Source organism: Numida meleagris, chromosome 1, assembly GCF_002078875.1.
Source record: "Numida meleagris isolate 19003 breed g44 Domestic line chromosome 1, NumMel1.0, whole genome shotgun sequence".
Lineage (NCBI taxonomy): Eukaryota > Metazoa > Chordata > Aves > Galliformes > Numididae > Numida > Numida meleagris.
In genome coordinates, this window is record NC_034409.1 from 70,705,204 (window position 1) to 70,723,813 (window position 18,610).

General features: G+C 42.5%; 1 protein-coding gene and 1 long non-coding RNA gene across 11 annotated transcripts in view; one reads left to right on the forward strand and one right to left on the reverse strand.

The window, feature by feature from the left end:
- The window catches only part of PRR5 (proline rich 5), an 86,369-nt gene that overhangs the window by 17,624 nt on the left and 50,135 nt on the right, over positions 1-18,610 (forward strand). For 9 of the 10 annotated variants that reach the window (XM_021392877.1, XM_021392858.1, XM_021392908.1 and 6 more), the window contains one exon: positions 5,149-5,285. The gene's annotated coding sequence lies outside the window, so the exon portion shown is untranslated. Of the gene's footprint in view, positions 1-4,836; positions 5,286-18,610 lie in introns of those variants that run through there. The other variant, XM_021392888.1, reaches the window with a different exon arrangement.
- Positions 9,276-18,300, reverse strand: LOC110397005. Its single transcript, XR_002437458.1, has 2 exons — positions 18,104-18,300; positions 9,276-10,942 (listed from the first exon to the last, which is right to left on the reverse strand). It is a non-coding gene; the product is annotated as an uncharacterized LOC110397005 (long non-coding RNA).

Consider the following 18,610-nt stretch of genomic DNA (forward strand, 5'->3'; position numbering starts at 1 on the left):
AGGAGCAGCTGCTATAAATGTGCTCTGGCACCTCTGCAGCTGGAGGCTGAGCATGGGGCTTGTAGGGGGTGCAAGGGTGAGGTGGGCTGAATGGCTTATGAATAGCTGAGGGAAATGATAATGTCCTCCTTTTGCTCTTCCACCTCATTGCTGCATTTGGGAATGAGGATGGAGGTGAATGAAGAATGCTTTAGATTTTACTAAAAGGCAGATACAGCTGAAGCAGAATGCCTCTCTTCTTTGAGGGGAGTGTTGCACCTTGCCTGAATTTGCTCAGTTTTCAGGTGAAGGGGTAAATCAGGTGATTGTCCCGTCTGTGAGATTGCCCAAGTGACTGAACCAGCAAAGGAGACCCAGCATGTGCTCAAGTGAAGTCCTTCCCAAATGCCCTCTTGCTTAAGCTCAGCTGCATCATTTCCCAGTAAAACCATTCAAATACTGTGTCAAAAATTCATTACTTTGAGTGCTTTAATGGAAGCAGTGGAAAGGTCTTTCTGTTTCACCCTGGAAAGCTGAGGGGAGCTCACAACATTTAGCTATGTGATGTTAAATCTCCCAAGAAATCCTCCTTGAGCTACCTGAAGCTTTTTAGTTGTATTGGATTCATGGTGGGATGCTGACTTTCTGATGAGAATTCTATAAATGAGCTGCTGGTAAAACCGAAGCGGAAATAAATCATATATGAACATAGCTAAAAATAATTCACATGAATAGGATTTTCCAATCTTTTTCTGCTGACATTTTTGAGTATTTTGAGTGGTCATTAAAAGCAAAACCAGAGCAGTACAGAAGCATTTAGAGATGGCACTCTGCAAAGATCTTGAGGAGCACTGCTGTCGGGTTGAGTTTTTTTGGACTGTTTTGTCATGTGGCAGTCACCTCTTGACAAATGTGATGCTGTTTTACCTCTGTGATGCAACTCACAGCCTGTTGGCAGTGTGAGAACATTGGCAGTGGTGCAGCTGCATTTGCAACTTTCATTATGAAATGTTTTTGCTTAAGTAACATGGATGAAACATTTTCATTATTGGGTAACAAATCAGGGGATTTACCGCACAACTCAGTTTCAGCAGTCTGGCTCTTTTCCAGTGGAACTGGTCCCATTTGTAACAGGCAGAACCCCACGAAAGCAGCAGTTTCGTCTGTGCTGTCAGCTAGTCTTTGTGCTTAAGATTTAATGGGTGAGAAACAAAGAATGAAAGAGTTTTTAAATAGGAGTTTTGAGGATAGAGAAAGTTGTAATCTAAGGAAAGAGAGAACATCATTTGGTGTCTTTGGACTAGGTTAATTTTATTAATAGTCCCTTAAATTTTGTTCTTATTCTCGGTACACATTCTGGCTTTTTCTTTGTCTCCTCAAAATAAAATTTGACACATTTTGGTGCAGAGCTTTCTATGACTTTTCCTCCAACTTCTTGTAAGGGTAACACCAAGGATTTTGAGAAGTTATTCCTTTTCTGTTTCTGCCTTCATAAGTTTATGAACTCAGAGATGCACAAGCAGATTGTCACTACTGCAGCAGAAAACTCAGAGAGATGCATGGAACAGAAACAGATGGTCAGCAAAAAGATTTCAGCTACAAGGAGTCAGTGTTAAAAACAATCATTATTTGTCTGGGGTACAGCATTGCCCCAGGGAAAGTCAACAGGGGTTTTCCTGTTGATTTCTGTAGCCAGAATTCATCATAATTCATCCTTCTGTTATAATTTGAATTTGTGGCTTGAATTTCAGTTCAATTTAAAGTGACATTTTTCCCTTTTAAAAAATTAATCATTGAAATAAAGTGCAGAGGAAGTACAGATATCTTTTATCTCTGGCAAAAAGAAATGCATACATCATTTTCTACCTACAAATGTTGCATTAGTCTGAAAAAAGAGTGAATGAGGGTGCGTGGGTAGCAGCTATAGCATATGTTGAACCATGCAGTTTTGGTGCTTGGGACCAGCTGTATGCTGCTTTATTAAATAGCCAGGGAGGGGAATGCTGAGAGCACAAATGCTACTTGCTTCATAGACTGAAATTCTACTTATCTACCACCAAGAAAAACCCACACATGGGTAAAGTGGAGAGCATGAGTTGTATTTTTTATATCAGTCCCTTCTCGCCTCATTCCATGCACTTCTTTCCACGCTTCTGGATGATTTAGCTGGACTTACAGAACTGAAGCAGTGACCCAGCCTTTGCATTTCCAGCCACCAGTGTGCTTCCTGCTCAGTGCAGCCCCAAGTGAACATCTAGCGGGAGAAGGCCTGTAATGCTGCTGCTGTGGGTTTTCAGGCAGCAGACCTCAATCATGCCAGGCTGGCTGTAGCTTAGTTAAAATCACTGTTTCCATCTAGCGCGTTGGTTCTTGGCTTGCACTTTGCATACTGCAGTTACTGAGATGTTGGGGCCTATTTGGCAGTCACTCATAGCTGAGTTGAATGATGTGCACAGTAATATCACAAAATGGTCCGTGACTGATTCCTCTGACTGCAGCTGGCTATGCGAGGACATCACTGGGCAACTGTCAGCTCAACTGAAATAGGGATTTACTGCAGCCCCTGTTGTCAGACGTGAGTAGGAGCTGGCATTCCCTTGGCTGAACAAGTTCCTGTTGTTGAAAAGAATGAGTTTCACCCACACTCACAAATAAGCTAGCCATTTAGAAAAGGAGGGTAGTTACATTAGTCTGTGTTTGTATTGCACCTGTGAGAGTGCTCTGGGGTCCACACTCCTCAGGGCTCATGTTTCCTTCCGTGCTGACTGGGAGATCTCAGGCCCTAAAGCTGCAAAGTGATGTGTGTGTCTGCAAAAGTATTTAGGGTCATCCGCAGTGATGGCCCTCGAGGATTTTTATTGCTGCTTTCCCTATAGCAAGGCTTGGGGGTCTGTAAGTGGTGCTGTGGTTCTAAGACGTGCCTCTAGGAAGTGCCTGCTTCAAGGCATGGAATCAGTGCTTGGTGACAGAAGGCTATATGAATTCCTGATCAGCTCTACTTGCCCAAATAACACCCTGATTGCTCCACTGGTGCGAGGAATACACTTAGTTAAGATGTCCTACAGCTTCCATGCTACAGCATTGTGGGTGGATTTATTCATTTATTTATTTATTTTCCTCGTACATTCTGATTTTCCATTTCCTCCAAAACTATAAATAGTTTGAAATGTACAGGATATTAGATGAAAGCAAGATAAATATAATTCACAAGTTTAAAACGAAATTATGTGTCATACATTTAAGGAATGGCTGAGCTTTGATCATCAAAGCGAGGTCAATTTGAGTAAAAATGGCTGTGGATCTTTGTTCTGAAATACTTTCTCCCCCCCAGTCTTAAAAAATTGTGGCATGGTTTTGGTTTGTTATTCCAGCTAATCAAATTATCACAGGTTGCAGGCAAAGTGGAGGATGTTTTTATTTGCTGGCACTGAAATGTCAAAGCAGAATCTCCACACACAACAGTATTTTCATACCCATAAGCATCTAATCTGAGAACCAAATAGCTCTTATTGCACTTTCTGTGCAATCTCAGTGGGAATTCTCATATACTTTAAATTAGAAAGGAGATAAAGGGTCTTCTTCAATTTGCCTTTTAAACAGGGTGGAAATAAAGCCAAAATTCATGGCAACACCTATTATTTTAGATAGGTGCTTTGATGATATCTGCTTCCAGCAGAGCTGAGCTGTTTATGGCTTTGGAGGACCTCCGTGTCCTGACTGCTCTAGCAGTTCTGGCAGGTGCTCCTAGTACAAAGCCAGCCATACCAAGAAAATTGTACCCTTATACAGCTTACCTTGCCTACAGCAGGTTGTCATGTATTTGGACAACACCTGCATATGTCTGCAGGAGTTTTTGTCGGCCTGGAATGGTCATAACCAGCGTATGGTGTTCTTACCTTTTTTAAGCATTTACTTGAAATATCTCGCCTGCAATATGTTCATTTGTCATCTTTCAGATATATGAGAGTTTTCAGAAAGGCTGGTTTCTCTACCTTGCCCTCAGATACTCAGAATGCCACTTCCTGGCTCTGTAGCCTACAAGCTCAGATAAATTCTCCCATTCTGCAAGCTGACTACTGAGCTGCTTGAGTGTGCACTCCTTGACACATTGCAGTCTAAAACCCCTGGCTTCGTCTGCGGTTATTTAAACTAACACCTCTGACTTGGACTAAAACAAGTGGTAAAACAATGAAGCACACCCCTAGAGCAGACAGAAGGCAGGATTATAAGGTGATTATTTAGTTCTCTCAAACGCACGAAAGATTAATCCCAGAGTAACATTTTTTTAAACACAGAAGTTACTTACAAAGTGTGTATGCAATGCTACAAAACTAAAGCTGGAGTGTTTTGTACCCAGGATAAACTGAGTTGAAAAGGAATTCTGAATATTATTGCTAGTTACATCTAGCAATGTGGTGGAGCTGGTACAAGTGATTATGCCACGTTCAAGATGATGAAGAACAAACTCAGCATGTGTATGCGTGTGCGTGCTGTGTCTGTGTACATATAGATTCATAATTTTTTGTTTAGTATTTTTGGTATATATTGGCCAGTGATTAAAAAAAGAAAGTCTTTAAATTATGAAGGTGGTTGTGCTGGGGATAGAAGTTGCATAAGAATAAATTCTGTGCTGCAGGAAGATATCCACTCTAGGGCTATTTATTGTGTTTGTAGGCATCTCAGAGAGACACTTTAAGACCAGCTGTGGACAGGCAGTGACATTACAACTATTATTTGAAGCCCTAAAGAAAGAATTTCCATTATTTTTAAATGAGGCATTTAAGACTTCGCCGGGGCTTACAGGACAGCTTTTCTCCAAAGGTGATCATTGCAGACCATGAAGCTTATTTCAAACCTTTCTTTTGTGTTGGGACACGGAACTGCTTGCAGTGTGTGTGCTAATGGAAACTGGCTTTCCACTTTGGTGATAAGCACTGCTCTTAGCACTGGTGTCAATGAGTTGGTTCCCTCTTAATGAAAACAAAATAGGGAAGGGAAAATTAAAGAAATGTTTACTTATATCAGTGATGATACGTGTAGCAGCACTGAGTATTGCAGTTGTTTCACTTGTGTGTGTATTGTTTGTGAGGTTATTAGTGCACAACAGAGAAACAATTCCTAGAATAACAGTATATGCAATGCTACTTTTTGTTCATCTCTTTATTGCAGAGCTGCCTTTTTCACAAGGGGATGAATTTTTTAACCAAATTGTATCACCTGTCAAGAATTTTCATGTGATTCTTGGAAACCTGCTGCAGAGTCTTCAGTATCAGTTATTCAGTCCTGTTTTCTTCTCCCTTCAGCAGGTAAGCAAAAGTTCCTGAAACACTGTCTGCAGTGGGAAAATGTTTTCAATTTTGGACACCTGGAGAGTTTCTTCTATTGGACAGAGTTGAGTTAGCATCTCCCTTCCAATATTTCATGCAGATCCTACTGTGTTTTTCTGTCATACAAAAAGATCTGAGTAACAATGCAGTTCTCTGTGATTTTTAACATCAGCTTACGTCAGTCTATCCCTCTACCTTTAGCGCAGCTTAAAAAATGGTTTGCATGAACATTCTGTTGTGAATCTGCTTTCAGCTGAATCAGGGCTGTGAGCAAGAAATATAGAAAATTGCTTGAATTTCTGCTCTCTGAGAGGAGCCTCTAAATAACTACTTGGTAAAAAAGCCTTGAAGTAGAGAGCCAGCACGGGTGGTGCAGAAGCTCCGGTGTTACCTGCCACAGCAACCTCAAGCTGAATAAATCAGATCCTGCTCACCATGGGCACAGTCAGACAACCATTGCAGAAGCAGATTACACCACCCCAGCTGCCTGTGCACTGAAGCATAAGAGGAATTCCCAAATGACCTATATATGATTGAGATATATATATATATGTGGGTGGGGTGAGGAGCAGCACCAAACAGCTGAGTAGCAGTACTATCTTAAACAGCTGCAGCTGTTTCTGCAGAGGTGCTTGGGCACGGCCATCTCAGATTCCTTAATGATCAGTGCTGGAATTGGGTTTGCATTTGAGGATCAAAGTGTTTGGATAGGAAGGGAGACATTTTACAGATTTATTGAAATAACTTTCAGTAAACATTAGTCATTAATGGAGAGTGCGTATAGGAGTGTGTATGTGTGTGTGTGTTTATGTGAAAGGAAAGTAAATGTTCTGTCCTTGAGGTTGTTCTGTTTTTCTTTTATTATTATCATCACATATGGTTGCTTTTATTTTTTCAAAGCACGTTATACATTTTCCTGGAAAGCAATCACCAGTTTCTTTCTGCAAAAAAGTTTTCTTTCTGATCACATTAAGAGGCTCATTTCCTCTTAATAATTATTTACTTTATCACTGAGCTGCAGGAGTTAAACTGCCATTACTTCAGTTTTGTTGCTGTTTTTTTTTTTTTTCTGTGATTTTTAAGCAAAGAGGTCTTTTCTAAAGGGTTTGCTCTTTCAATCTTCGATCTTGATTTATTGGGCAGTAATGCATGCTTCCTTCCAAATTTATATCAGGCCCTAAATGGTGGGAATGCCTACTCCATGCTACTTCATTACAGTGGTAGCTGGATTTTTCTATAGTGGTTACTTTGTCTTATTCCAGGCTGCCAGGGTAACATGGTTAGATGCGTCCTGCAGGTCTGCTGGGAACTTGCGCCATACTCAGTGTCTTCCACAGCAGAATTTAGCTTCGTCTATAAACTGGACACAGATGCTTAAAAGAGAGATACATCATTTTCCCTGGTGTTGCACCCATTTTCCAAGGATATCGAGGGTGTGTTTACCTATTCCTTGAGAAACAAGTTAGTGGCACCAATAGCAGACAGGGCAACTTGGCAGCTGCAACGGATCCCAGGCCATGAAAAGTATGGGTGTGGATATTACTCTCAATTCCTATGGAAAAGTTAAGAGAAGTATCAGGGTATAATTTGGTCAGGAAATCCCTGCTACCTATGCCCACATTATTTCAAATGTGCTTTGGAAATTTCTGCTTCGGCACTTTGCAGCCTTCTCAAAAACAAGTACCCACTTCTGCTGTTTACTAAGTTAGTAATCTACCAACTAAACTGTTATTAAACATGAGCTCTCCCGGCAGCATCTCCAAATATTGCTGCTAGGAGGATTCAGTCACTGCAAGCAGAACTAAACACTGACCTCATGCTTCACTGACATATTTTTAAAAATTTGCAGCAAACACTCTGTCTTTGGTTTGTTCATTGTTAAACTTCTTTTTCTTGGTATTGTAAATATCTGCATCTCAGAACAAACAATTGGACATACACATGGCTTCTGTTTCTGGTAGAGCCTTTGCATTTTTTTTTCTGCTGTAAACTGTTTATAAAATACTGTGTAATCTGTAACCTTACTGTGATGGACAGGTAGATTGGAGTTCCCACCATGCAAAGCAATAGTAGACATAATGCCTCAAGCAACTCATCAGCACCCTGAGAGAATGTTTGCTAACTGAAGTACTGGTGCCTCTTGAAAAAAACAGTGCCTGTCTGCTGCAAACCCAATGTTTTATGACCACTTACCTTTTTTCACTGCAAAAGCCATAACTTCTCACTTGCTGGCAACATGCTAGACTTTAAGTGATGCATATGGCTTTAAGTGTAGCATTGTATTCCAATTTGATATTTTAACAGTGTGTGTATTTTCACAGCTGTATTTATTATATACTCTTCCTTGTGGTATAATTTAAATGTCTTACTCAGGATTCTGGCTCTGTTGTTGCAGAGGCCATAGGAAACACATATGTAAGGTTTCAGGACCCCATTGGTTTACATCTGTGGGTCATGGCCATTGTAAATGTTTGTGCATTCATTTAATTTTCTGGATGTGTACATTTCCATAGGAGTCAATGGAAGTATCCCATCCTTCAAATCCAGCACATGCAGAAGTCTTGACATGACAGGCCTAATGAGAAACAGCAAGGTGATGTATTTGCTGTGCTCACAAGGAAAGAGAAACCAGTCCTTTCATAATTAGTATAATGAGAAGTTCCTAGTAAAGTTGTGGCTTTGTTTGCACCCTTTATTTTCCCTCCTCTTTCAATAAAAAGAGGAGAACCTAGCATTATCTTCATCTATTGTTTAATTCTTGTCCTCTCCCTAAGCGGGTGTTACTCTCAGCTTAACTCTTCCCTAAAAATCTCAGCTGATTCCCTCGCCAGAAGGTGCTCTTTACCAGCACAACTGGCTGTCCTCTCTGTTCAGGCTGTCCCATGAAGGCTTATTTACTTGACCCTTTTCTCTCTGTCTTGTGAAGCCTTTGATGAATCCCAACAGCAGACTCTCCTGGAAGTACTCCTAATTTAATATCTCCCTTCTTGAAACACCAATTGAGCCTGTAAACACAAGATAGCTCCCAAAGGTCTCTTAATCTAGGGTTGGAGCATGTACTTGAGGAAGTGAAGCATTTGTTAGACGGGTGCCAAATTATTTACACTTGTTTCATAATCAATGAGGCAGTAAGAGACTGGGAATGAAATTCATCTCCTCTAATTTGATATATTTACAGCTTGGAATACCATATCTGTATGTACCTGAATGATTCACATTGCATTCTCTTTGCAGTCAGCAGAGAGAACAGGCACTTCCAGAGCATGTCCTACCTCAGTAGTTTTAAGTAGCTTTATAGGATGTATTGACACGCGGCATAGATATGTTCAGATTTCTCCAGCATCTATAAAAAATGCAGTCTAAGTTTCTCTCCTGTGAGATGTACTCATCTCACTCCCAATGTTATCTCATTTACTACTACTAATGTTGAATGAGCTTAATAAATGCAAAGGCCAAGCTGCAGTAATTCACCTTTATCAGGAGAGCTTCTTAGCTGCACATTGCAGTTGTGGCCTCCAGGTTACTACGCTGCTGTCACTGCAGCCCTGAGTGTCAGTCCCATCTCTTCTCCAAAGCTTCTGTGGAAAGTTTACAAGGAAGAAATGATCTCAAATGTTATTCCCAGTTTTCTTTCTTTTATTTATTTTCCATCTCAGTAAAAAACAGATAGTAGTAAAGTGTAGATAAATTCACAAATATTCAATCTATTGATTTACCTATCTAAAATAACAGCATCACCTATGTAACAGCTGAAATCTTACATTTATTACCACTAGTTCTTCTTTCAGTAAAGAGAGAAAAAAAATGGTAACTTTCATTCCTCTTTTTTCCCCCCAAATCCACACAAATGCAACTCAAACTACCTTCATAGAGGGCAGGTCTCCTCATTGAGATTTGAATAATATTCCAAAAGCTAAATAATGAGGATTGTCAAAATCAGTAACAAAAATAATGATTTGAGCTTGCAAATTATTTTTTTTAATTTTATTTCTTTAGAACATCGTTGTTGTTTTTGAGCTGAATTGGGACTTCAACTATTTCAGCATTTGACTTTGATGACAAGATAGTAATTCTTTATAAAATAGTAGAAATATGTAGATAAATACAGGTGGCTCCTCGTCATGTTTTCATTAAACCTCTTAACTAAGATTTAACACAGTAGCTGACAACAAAAGTTTAGGTCCTCTCATAGAGAAAGACAGTTACACAGCATTAACAATTCATCATTGAAATATTTAGAATCCTGTACTTTTCTTTTTCATTACTATCGAGTTCTTAAAGTAGTGCTGGAAGGCATTTTGCCTTTCCAAAAATTCTTTAAAACATTTGAACCAAGATGATTTTCTGTTGAAAGCATGGGTAGGAAGCAATGTACTACAGTAAATGAACTCAGAAAATGTCAAAAAATTTCTGTTTTATTTCAGCAGAATAAGTTTAGATATGTTTACATTTCAAATGACATGGCAAATTCTTGTACTAAAGAAAACAAGAAAACTCAAATGGAGTCAATGAACCCAAAACCTGGCTTTGAAAAGCAATTTATGTCAGTCAGAGCTAAAAGTTCAATTCTGGATGCTCTCACTCCTCCAATTGTTCAAATAAAAAAAAATTTGGAGCCAACCTCTAAAACAAACAACTAATAAAAGTAACACATACCACACACGTATATGCATGCATGCATCTCTTTTGTAACCTCTGTATTAGCCCTTAACATGCATATTAGCTGAGGGTTAATATAGATTGATTTTATGTATAAAATGATCCAACCCTCCCTTCCCTGTCCTCTGTTCTTCCAGTCCCCCAAACCAGCTGGCTTGTAGTGCTGCATAGACAAATAATTACTACAGAAAGAAAGACAACCTTTTTTTTAAAAAAAAAAATAAATAAATAAACATTACCAGTTTTTTTTTATTATTTTCTTACCCTGAGTTCATCAGTCAAATTAAACAGATTGCTTAAAAATTGGTGCAAGGCAGTGTCATCCAAAGTGCATCCTTATGCATTTTCTAATTACACTTAGCTGTGATTACAGTTCCACCTGCCCAGCAGGAACAGAATATATTTCTGCATTATTTTTTTTTCTTGTTTCATTGGTAATTCACTCCTTACAAGGGAGTGCCTCTTTTAGGAAGGAGAGAACTCAGTGGTTTCATGACCTTTTATTTCTACAGAAGAAATGGGTGAACTCACTTGGAATAAATACGAACCAACCCAAAACATTGTGCAGGACAAAATTAAATCCAAATCTGACCTTTCTGAGTTTCAGAATTAAAAGAAAAGGTGCGGGGGAAAGGTTGCCTCCATTTATCTTCTGTCTGCTGCCCTACAGTTTGCAAGTACCAAAATACCACAGCAGGGACTAAATGTTTATGGATGTGTGTTGTGGCAGAAATCAGATGAAGAGTAAAAATTGAAGGCTTGCTGACAGCGAGCCTGCTCCTGCAGTCTTTGTGCACGCAGAGCTGCCAGGGCTTTCTCTGGAGGATTTTGCAGAGGTGACAGAGGCGCCTGTGTGGCCGCTGTTGAGGCTTCCTGGCAGGTCAAAGACTGTTGCCCTGGTGGTGAGTGGGCTGGAACAGGAAAAGCAGTGCTTAAAAAAGCATCACAGTGTTCTGCCCTCCAAGTTGAGTGCTGAGCTGTGGGGAACAGAGCAAAAGCAAGATATAGTGAAAGGAGTGTTGGTTGGAGAGGGGCCTGCAATTTCTGTGCCCACTAAAAAATAGAGTGACATATGGAAGCTGTGAGCACAGCTGTCATCCCAGCTGCTTTGCTTTTGCCTTGCTACCCCTTTCCAGGAGCCCGGCAAAGCACCAGTTGTCTCTGGTCAACTGTAAGTGTGGTCAAGGGGTGACAGTCAGGAGTGCTTCCCAGTGGGCTGCACAGCCAGCCTTGCTATGAGTGTCATGGTGGACCGGGGCCCTGGCTGCCATTTTGTAGCATTGCCTGTCCTGCACAGCGTGCTGCTGCCTGGCAGGGGACACTGGCCTGTAGTTTTAGACACCTGCATCTGGGACCACTGGATTGGGGTGCATGGGACTGCCCTGCTGAGGAGACGCTGCAGCCTGGCACCATTGTCCCTTCAGGTATTGTCAGGCTGAAGCCTGGCATACAGCTTTGTGGTCTTGGGCTAACACAAGAGAGCTTGTTGTTTTGTAAGAGTAAAGGTAGGCTGAGGCTGCAGTTTCTCAGTGAGGCAAAGCTCTGTGCATCCTCCTGTAGTCTTCCCCTCAGCAATTGATGTTTCTCACCTTGGAAATGTCAGCTTGGTGGCATTTGGTGCCTGACTATTTCCAAAGACCAAAATATCTTAAAATGAGCTGAGACACAGAATTGAGTGTGGAACTGACCACAACTCCATTCATGAGAGGTCTTCAGTTTATCCTTCTTTCCACTGATGTTCCCAAATTGAAGCATTTTTCACGGGAAGAGACTGAAGCAACTGCTGGATGCAAGCCCAGGACCACTTGGCCTTGGATTTTCTGCATGAAGGAGCCGTGCATCCTAGGAGTGCGTCCTGGGGCTTTCAGAACTGGGATCCCAGCTGTCTGTCAAAGTGTCTGTGAGTAGCGCTTGAAATAAGTACTTCCAGCTTTCTGCTTAGGAGTTGGGAGCACAGTCTGTGTGGGCTTCCAAGCTGCTGGCCCTATAGCAGCAAGCCTGATGGCTCAGACATTCGTGTGATGAAGGCCTTTTGTATCCTTGCTGTTTCCATGGCCAAGTATCTCAGTCTGCAGGGACTGTTTCAGTGTGTGTATATGAAAAGAAGGCATAAGAGCACTATTTTTAAGTTCCTTGTGAAAGCTCTACCACACTAAACGGTACAGAGTCCAGTACACAGCCAAATGTTACAGTTTTCTGTTATCTCTAAAAACTCTGGCAGGTTTTTCGTTTAAAAAATATATTCTTGTGGTCCCAAGGGAGAAAGATCAGTTTTCTGTAAGAATCGTTTGTACTGAAGGCTAGGCTTTTGTGACTTTTACAGGGCTGTGAGTTTTGTTCCAGAGAGCTATAGTAACGTTAAAGTAAAAGCCGCACAGTACCACTGGAGTCAAAGATCCTCTAGTTGTCTCTTGTGTTGCTCAGTGCTGGAGTGACCTCCCTGACTTTTGCACAGGAGGTGGCAGTAATCTCAAGGCATGCTTCATGTTTCCAGCCATGCTTACATTCTCATACACTATCAGTGAAGCCAGGATATCACTTGTAACTAACTGCTGGCCAGCAGTGCAGTTTATTAGGGACTCAGCTAGTTACCAGAGTAGGTCCTTTATCTTGGTGACCTTCCAAGGCAATCAGAGGCCTTTTGGAAGACCTTGACTGAAAAAATGTTTGGGTATAAGAAAAATAGCCCTGCACAGCACACAGTTCCGATCTCCCAGGGTTCACAGATTTGGAAGGTACTGTACCATATATAACTGTAGATGACAGCACTGAGATACTGTAGCTGCTGGATCAAGGTCATGGTGTTCTGGGATCCAATTAAAATTATGCAAGATAAGCAATTTAGGAAAGAATTCACATAGAGCTCAGGAAGAAAAAATGTCATGTGCGTTATGAGCTCAGTTACTTTGCAAGATTAATTTTCCACTATCTCATGATCTTGTAATAAAAGCACAAAGTATTTTAAACACTTGATTTGCTTATTGATCAGAACTCTGAAGACCTCAGTTTCTAAATCACAGGGCTGACTTCATTTAATGGTCAAGTTATGTGCTTGCCTTGGAGTTTGTATAGTTTGTATGATGTACGCTGTTTGCAGTGAGTTGTGATTTTGGTGAGTGGGCAACAGTGAAACCTGGCATGGGCATGCTTGCTGTTTGGAAGCCCACCTCATGCCTGCAGGGGATGTGAATGGAATGCCATACTGGCACTGGTCCTGTAGCCAAGAGCGTAGGACCATTGTGCTCGTTTGGATCACAGCATTGCCTTTAGTTTTTGGAATCTACATGGAGATAATGAGGAATAATATGAGCTGGAGGAACTGCCTGCTTATGAAAAATTTGGTATTTTAGAAGAGGGTGTAGTGGGCCTATTTCTATTCCAATTGTCTCCTAATTCCAATCTCCTGAAGGACAAGGATAAAAGACTTAGCTATCTTCTATATTTTAAGAACTGATTATGTTGTGGTGCTTAGTAAACTGAAAAATTCTGCTGTCAAAGGGGAAGGGATTTCATGGATGCTCTAAGCAAAGGTGTTCATCTAAGTATTGCTAGATTCATGAGCTAGCTGAAAACTCATTTGCAAGCGTGGTGTTAGTAGCAGCGTTTTAGTCTCTTTTATTTTTTTTATTTTTTTTTCCCTTTCCCCTATATATTAAAACTTTTCCTGAGGAGTTAGCTAACCAAGAAAGCCAAGAAAAGGAAGAGGGACCATGACAACAAGGGATGATGGAGAAACAGGAAGGTAGGGACAGTCAGTGAGCAGGTGAAGAAATGACCAGCAGACACTGACCAGTCTGTGGAGGAAACCAGACGTGGATGGTTGCTGTAGCTCAGGTGGACCTTTGCTCACAATGCAGGGCTCTATTTCTGCTTAGAAAGTCTCCTAAGATCATTCTTGCTGCTCAAACTGTAAAGGGAATGCTTAGGAAGTTGGCCCTGATCCCCTATGGGTTGTAGTGATTATGGTTGTCCTTAGCTGGAGTAAGCTGATGTATCTCCGAGGCAGGTGGTGCCTGCGGGTTGAGTCTGAAGTTTTGCAGGATGAACTGTGCTTGCAGGTGTTGCTGCAGAAATGGCAAGGGGGACAGGTCACCCCTTTCTAGCAGTAGCCAAAAAGGCTCTTCTTCTCCTGCTTGCTTAGGAAGGAGATACTGTTGTCCAGCATTTCTTCTTTCTAACAGTGTAAAATACAAAGAAACTTCATGAGTGCATGCTCCATGTACAGCTGAAGGAGCAGAAATGCCAGAACTCTCTGAGGGGTGGCACTGGTGGTAGCAGGATGCAGCAGTTCAGGAGGGCACAGGAGGTGTTTCAGGGGCTTAGGGGGCGCAGTAACGCCAGGGGCAGAAGTAAAAGAAACAGCCAGCAAAGCCGAGGCTGTCCTATGACCAGCCTCAAAAATGCCAGGCAGAAACTGTCCTTGAGAGTTCCGTTATCTCCAGTGGCTGCAAAATGAGTGGGATGGAGGGGGTAGGGTGTAAATAGACCCTATGTGGTTTTAGACTTTCTTTATTCTCTTTATTCTTTGTTTTCTGACGATAAAGGAGCTTTATGTGGCTATTGTAGCAAAGGAACTGATGAGTCATAATGTTCATTTTCCCTTCCACTCTTCATGCTTTTACTGACAGCCTCATCTCCCCCTGCCCTTCCGTGTTGCGCCTTTAAGAAAGGTGGTTTTTCCAAAGACTAATTCCTGAGCTTTGGCATGTGCTGAGGCATGCCCCATGTTTTGTGGTGTGCTTTATGAAAAACTGCAATGGGGAGCTTTTTAACTCCTTGCTGCCATAAGTGTGCTTTTCCTCTTTGTTCTTTGCTTGCAGAGCGTGCACTGTTCAGCATTTCTGCGGGGATTTCTTTTCTCTTCCCCAAAAGAGAAGGGGAGATATTTGTTTTTTTTTCCTTATTTTTTTCTCCAGTTGAAATTTGTCTTTATTCACTTGCTTTTTACATGCCAAGTCTGTGCTGAATAAAGCTGACATGGCAGATTCTCTTCCTCATTATGTCCCCACGCTTGCACCATTGCTGCTGCAGTGCTAACCTGTCATTGCAGCAGCAGAACAGCTGACCCATAGCGGGCACAACATTGGCAACTTTATTAAGGATTTCATATATTGTTAATTTCTTATTGTCCCTGCTTATGAACATTACTTTTTTGCTTTCTTTCCTTTCTCATCCCAGTCCATAAGAAACTTGTAAAAAGCCAGCAAGATTGTTCTGTAACAACTGATATAATGTTAAGTAAATACAACATAGGGTTTTTTCTTTTTTTAGGCAAATCTCATTTTTTTTTTGGAACTGTGTTTGGGGAGGTCTGCCTGGAATTTTGCTGACAGTTTCAAGGGGCAGCAGTGCTGTTTTTCAGGCCCAGGTCCCGATGGGATCAGTGCAGGTGTTATAGGCACAACAGCCGTAACTGCAGTTACACCGGGTCATTATTTCAAAACATATATTGGTGTCCCTGTGTGTTGTTTGAGGCCTGCAGGCAGCAGGCAGCACCAGGCAAGCAGTGCTGTTTCCCTGCAGGATTCCTGCCTTCATCTCAGGCACTGCGGAGGCTGAAGGATGTCCCACAGTCACCCATGGGATAAAAGCATAAAAGAAAGCAGCTCTGAGTAGAGACAGGCTTCATTTGATGGGGAAATGTTGAGGGGGAAGGGTAGGGGAAGGTGCTGGCGCTGGGTCTTCCTGCAGCACTGAGGTAGCTGTGGAGCTTTGGTTAAATCACTTAACCTTTGAGCCGCAGGCTTCTTGCAAGTAAAATGGCATTAGCACAGGGTACTGCATGCAGGGATTAACCAAATTAATGGAAGAGTGCTTTAGAGCCTTGGCTCCACAAGTGTGCTGAGGGAATTTCTGTTTAAGAAGCTTGTTACCGAGCCCATGGAGGGCCTTGGCCTGCCAGCCCCTTCCTCCCAGCCACCCTGGTCAGGGCTCTCAGCCCTCTTGCTGGTCAATAGTGAGCACTCTCTGCCATTCATCCCCTCAATCATGGAGCAGTGCTGGGCTGTGACAACTTCACAAGTGTCTCCAGAGGAGTGGCTGTACCACAAGCCCCACTGAGGAGTTCTATCCTGTATCACGCTCTGGGCACGCTAACCCTGCAGCATCCCCTGGAAACTGTGCTGGAACAAGAGCTTCAAGCCCTGGGCTCCCTTGGCATCCATGCTGCCTGCTCTGCAGGTAGCCTCACCTTTCTCGTCTTCACTGGGAATACCAAAGTGTGGATTGTGTGCTCTAAGTACCCCAGAGCTCTTCAGGCTGAATTAATGAATGCCATGAAGTCAAAGATGTGCCAGGATGTACAGCACAATGTAAATGTGAAGTATTACTCTGTAATTATGTGTGAGGTAACCCTTGATGAGAGTGATTAATTTTATCATAAGTTAACATTTGATCAGGTGGAGTCATAGGAAGGAGAAGGAAGCACAGACCAAGCCTCCCCTCTGCTACCTCCGTCAGTATTGTTTCCAGAAACAGGAATGCTGCTTTTCCTGTGTGCCTGTGTGCTTGCTAGATGCTGAGCCTAGTACTGGCTAAGGATGGGGTGACATAAAAACAGTCTGACTGCTGTGTAACATTTCAACATACAGAGGGAAAAAGATTTTTTTTCTTCTCTTGGGACTTATGAGGAAGCCAAGCACTGCTCTTTGCAGCTCTGGCTGGCATATCCAGCATAGCTGCTCTTCGGATTTGGTCAATTTAGCAAGTGGAGGATTTTGAGAGGAAAAAAAGGCAGATAAAATATTGTTATGTAGCTGCTAGCATACTGGCATCAGTAGGGTGCAGTTCACAAAGTCTTCAGTATTGCCAAGGAAACAAAGAGTTAAAAAATTCCAGAGGTTTAATCCAGGATAATAACATTTGCAAGGCCTATCGAATTCACAGCACGTGAGCAGCAGAAAAGCAACTCAGCTAGGTGGAAAATGAAATTAGATGGAATCCTATTGCCACAGGTTTGTCTAACTAGTTGTGTCCCTTAAAGGGGCCGGTGCATTTTTATCTGAAGTTTCACCTGAAGCTCGGGCTGTCATGTGCCCCTGCTCTCGCTGGCTGTGTTGTCCATAGAAATTGGGTGCCCCTTTGCTCTGTGAGCAAAGCAGTGTTCTGCCGTGTCTGTTTTTGGTAGCTGATTTGTCTCATTCCTCAGAATACAGCGGTATACTGTTGTGTTTGTTTCCCTTTGAGGCTGTGTACATAGTAGATTGTTGTTCATTTGTCTGAGGGATTCAAACATCTGGAAGAGACCAGGGACAGCGGTGCCTTTGTCCATAAGTCAGATTTGGAGCTGTAGATCACTTCCAAAGTGCAATGTTACATATTGTCTGCTGCAGTGCTCGTTTGTATACATCAGATTTTTGGGTTGGAAAGGGCAATGAGTATTAACTGACCCAAGCAGCTGGATAAGGCTACTACTACTAAAACTAGTTCAAGGTAAAAAAGAATTTTTTTCCTATGTTATTTATCTACGGCTTCCCATGAAAGTACTACCAAATATAAGTTTGAGAAGTAAATATTTATATGCGAGAAGCTTAGCTGAGTTCTTGTGAGTAGCGAAAGGAATCAGCTATTATTGAGATATTTCAATAACTGATGCATAGAGGGCAGATCTCAATGTAAAAAAAAAAAATCATTCTCCTGTACTATCAGCCTTGAGATACTATTTGAGCACAAACAAATCCACTTACAGCCTGGACCTAGACAATAGGTTTTCACAGACAAAAACAGAAAAAGAGAAGGTAAGTCCTTCTGTCTTGTGGCCCCCTTCTCTGCAAGACTGCTCTGGAAGGAGCCCTCGCAGCTCTCACCAGACACTTTGCAGCAACAGGGGTGGTCTTCACACTGCAGCTTCCTCTCTGGCAGCCCACTTACTTTCTGAGGAAGCTGTCATGGTCCTGTTAGCCCCTTCCTTGCTGGGGAGTGAGGCTGTCTTGGGCACAGAGCAGAGCCTGGAGTGAGCAGCAGCAGGCTGTGTGGTTGGATCTTGTAGCAGCACAGCCTCAGCCCCAGCGCTGTGCTCCGAAAGATTTCTCCTTTGAAGATAAAGCACCTGGGACTTCTGTAGGAGCTTGCTATGCCTCGAGTCACACAGCTGCTACCTCACTCTACAAAGAAGCAGAAAGACCAGACATCAGACTCACCAAAGCTCCGCAAAAGGGCAAAACCACACTTCCAGTTTCCGTCCGGCAGCTGTGCTGTGTGTGAGTGCTCTTCGTGCTGTTGTACTGCGTGTATGTCTGTGTATGAGCGAGGCAGCGAGAGCGCATGAGTGCAGTGTTGTAACATGGCAGGGCACAGGCAGTTATGAAACTTTCCAATAAACTCTCAGTGCGTCAGTATTGGTCGCTTGGGTGTTGGTTTTTTTGCTTTTTTTTTTTTTGTGTGTGTGTGTGTGTGTGTGTGTGTCCATTGCCCTCCAGTTTCATTTCCATCACGAACGCAGAGAGGCGGGCTGAGCAGTGCTGGCAGGGCCGGGCCCCAGGGGAGCGCAGGTCCTGGGGGCAGGTGGAGCGCCCCAGGGCTCAGGGCCCTGGCTCTGGGGTGGGAGCAGCCCTGTTCTGGGGGCTGCAGGCTATAGGGGCCCCTTCAAAGTGCCTAAGCCGCAGCTGGGAGCTCGGCTTTTGTTTTTTAAAAGGACTGGAGAAATT